The sequence below is a fragment of the Podarcis cretensis genome (assembly GCF_951804945.1).
Source record: "Podarcis cretensis genome assembly, chromosome: 1".
NCBI lineage: Eukaryota > Metazoa > Chordata > Lepidosauria > Squamata > Lacertidae > Podarcis > Podarcis cretensis.
In genome coordinates this window covers 109,303,420-109,307,431 of record NC_137170.1, presented here as the reverse complement: position 1 = coordinate 109,307,431, position 4,012 = coordinate 109,303,420, and positions in this window count along the sequence as shown.

Sequence of the window (4,012 nt, the reverse complement as noted above, 5' to 3'; positions counted from 1 at the left end):
CTCCCCCCACCCTTATCTCGTGACTATCTCCGGTGAGGTCGATGTGTGCCGAGGAGGCGCCCGGAGGCTGCCGGGAAAGCGGAAGAGCTGGTGCTTTTGTGGTTTTGTGGGTGGGGCCACACTTGCCCTTGGGGCGTGTGACGTATGACGCACGTCACTTGCTGGAATGACGCCCGGGGTGCGCGCGTGTGCGCGCGCGCGGTTCTATCTGTACAGGTCGCTGAGACTCGTTGAATTAAATGGTGCGAGGTCCACGCGGCGGTTTTAGAGGTGTCAGAATACTACTACACTGCATCTCCCACCCCACCCTACAAAACACAAACACACACACACGAGTTTTAATTTGTATTTATACCAATTTAAATACCTCAGTGACCCGTTCGCAAATTAAGTCCCCGCCTGGAATTAAATCTCATGTAAAGGGACCCCGGACCGTTAGGTCCAGTCGTGGCCGACTCTGGGGTTGCGGCGCTCATCTCGCTTTACTGGCCAAGGGAGCCGGCATACAGCTTCCAGGTTGAAACGCCGTTTACCTTCCCGCCGGACTGGTACCTATTTATCTACTTGCACTTTGACATGCGTCCCTAAATCTCATGTAAGTGATGTTAAAGTTTGTTGGGTCCTCTATCTTGTAGGATTGCAACCCAACAGTGCAATCCTGTGCCCATCTCAGAAGCAAGCTGCGTGGAGTTCAATACAGCTGACTTTACGGGACTGCAGCCCTACTGAACTAGAGAAGTTCTTAGGTGTGGAGAAAGGGCAACAGTGTATGGTTGTTTTTTGGCAGGTTATAAGCAAAACAGTGTTACGCAGAGAAGATTGGCACCCAGACAGATATTAGGGAAGATTGCGCAACACCAAATTCACTTCTCTTCCCCGATCTTCCACACCTGGCCAAACTTCTAATCTACACCTTTCTCCCTCCTTAATTAGTCAGCTGAAATGAAGAAAGCTTGGATAAAAGCTAGGCATGGATTCTCATAGGAAATGGCTGTTAAGCTCAGTTCCAGTAGTAAGAACATTCCTGGGGGCTCAGAAGCACTTATTCGTAATAATTGTATGCCTGCCTCTCTAAATTACTCTTTTGCCCCTGCCTCCAGTTTATGTACCACAGAGGTCTATTTAAAAAATGAGGTAGATCTGTAGTCTGTATTAACCATAGATTTTGCTAACAGCATCATTATATTGGCAATTTTAGGATGCAGGCTCAATTCATCTGGCTGTTTACTTTAGAACAAGCTCAGAATCTTCTACTATGCTTAGATGTTTACAGCAGATGCCCATACGTATTTCAACAAATAAGTCAATATAGAAAAGATTCCTCAGCATAAAAAGACTGAAAGACACTGCTCTAGGATCCCAAATTTCCTTTCTGATAAGCAGGAATAGTTCACCTTATGTGGTCAGACAGAAACACATCAGAGCTGGAAGGAGAAGCATTGCTGCTATATCCTAAATCTACTGCTCAAGTACTATACATGTAGGATTTTTTCAGATGCACTTCTAAGCTATAGTTTAGAGTTAGACCTCTGTAAGTAAACCTGAATGAGCCTCAGAGTCACACATTTCCCTTTACCAGCTCTGGTGCAGCCACAAATAAAAGATCAGAAGCTTTTACTTCTGCTTTTAAATTAACCACAGCTTCCCATTATATCCAAACTCAGGGGAACGGTGGTTAGTTTAAACAAGCCAGGATCAAGCCATGGTTTATGACCTGGGCTTGTTCATTAATCACAGTTATAATGAATATATTATAGTCATCTGTCAGAGCTGCCTCCAGGTCCCAGCTCACAGAGGACCAACGCTAGGCTGTAGTTATGTACAAAAGTCTTTATTGAGATTCAGTCTCCATTTCAAAGCCGCAGCGTGCAGCTCTACGTCCCGAGCTTAGACCGGCGAAGTCCTGTCTGAGTCTCCTCCCCCTCCACACCAGTTTAAGACTCTCGCTTTGCTCCACCTCTTCCTAAATTCCTTTCTCCTCTGGGCCCTCCTGCCCGCTAGGGTCTCATCCTTCCTCGACTCCTCTGACGCTGACCCTGACGATTCTTGCCCCTCCTTCCGGCGGGCTTTAGGACCTGGTTCCCTATCCGGGCTACCTTCTGTGCCGCTCGCCTGTACCTTTGAACTTGGCGCGCGCGCCCAGCCTGCAACTTTCCTCTTAACCGTTAACTCGCTCTCCGATGGAGGCGTGGTCCACCCTGACTCATCTTCTCTCGCTGGTGGTGCATATGTGGGCTCTGACACCTGGGACTCCTCCCCCCCACTACGCTCTGGTGGGGAAGCTGGTCCTGATTTGCAACTGGTGCTCTGGGAGTCCCCGCTGGCCCCTTGCTTCTGGGGTGTCCCCCTTGGGTCGCCCCTTGCCCTGCCCATCGGCGCCCCCTTCTGTGAATCTTCCGATTCGCTGGAGAGGCTCATGGAATCTATCGGGCTGCTGTCATCTTCTCCTACGCTGCCCTCGGATTGCTCCCCCTCGCTTTCCATCTCCTCTCCTCCCTGCGCTCCCGCTGAGTCCCTGACATCATCAGAATTAGGGAAGCTAAAGTCAATGCCTTTCTCACTTTTGAAAAACTGTTTCACAAATAACAAGAAAATGAACACATAATATTTCCCAGCTAATCTGACACTCTCCTTCCTTAACTATAGTCCCACTAAACCTGTTTCTCCAGAACCAAAGTCCTGAAGGAAGAGACATTCTGACAATTCTGAATCAATGCAAATTAGTGCCAAAGTTCATAATAAGGACAACATTACATGCAGGATGAAAAGAATTCTATCACAAGCTAGATACCAGTTTTTGTTTGAAGCTCAGCCTTAATCTCTTTAGGAAACTGGTTGGGTAAGTTTGTCCCATGATTCAAAATCCACCCCATTAGATCATCAACCACCTACTTTTTAGCACAACAACGTAGCCTAATATTAAGCACCAAGATTATAAACAAGCATAAAAACTGTAAAACTCCATGCATTAACATTTCAATATGCTATTTATTTCATTGGTTAGGATTTAAAATTCAAATTTGTAAACAATCTCTCAGTGCCATTCAATAAATACTATGTTTGTCCTAAATACAATCAGAGGAGAGGGAAATGCTGTTATGTTTATAAGTAGCTACCGGTAGTTGCTAACTCAAGGTCACTCCCTTGACTCATAGTCCTTGGGGTTTTTTATCATATTTATAAAGATGACATCAAATGTCTGACTCATTAATTACTGGCCCCAGTCCTGTTTTGCTAACATCCAATTTGCACACAGAAATTTAGCAGATACATCTCCAACCAAGGAGCAGCTTAACGCAGTAGATTTCTGTGTGTCAGATTGTTGTTCAAGGTACACAAGCATTAAAAAATACGGTGCAAAATAGCAGTGCAAAAACGGTTACAAGTGCTTCCATAAGAAATAGAAAGCTGAAACTCGATACGCCTAGTAAAAGGCAAACCTGTGTTAAATTCCTTGGGCAAGATATTCAGGTACATGGTGGCAAACCATCTCCAGGTTTTCTTTGATGAAACTGGTTGTTCTGATTCAAATCTAGTTTTGGGACCTAAACTGCCTTGCACATCCTGGTGGGATGACATACACAAGCAGATGGACATTCAGAGTGTCAAAACAAACAAGTCTGCTAATATAGTGCTTTTATTTTTGGTAAAAAGTGAGGTGCTGGCACTCATATATTGATAAATGTGCCATAAAGGTAAAGGTAAAGGTACCCCTGCCCGTACGGGCCAGTCTTGACAGACTCTGGGGTTGTGCGCCCATCTCACTTAAGAGGCCAGGGGCCAGCGCTGTCCGGAGACACTTCCGGGTCACATGGCCAGCGTGACATCGCTGCTCTGGCCAGAGCCAGAGCCAGAGCCAGAGCCGCACACGGAAACGCCGTTTACCTTCCCGCTGGTAAGCGGTCCCTATTTATCTACTTGCACCCGGAGGTGCTTTCGAACTGCTAGGTTGGCAGGCGCTGGGACCGAGCAGCGGGAGCGCACCCCACCGCAGGGATTCGAACCGCCGACC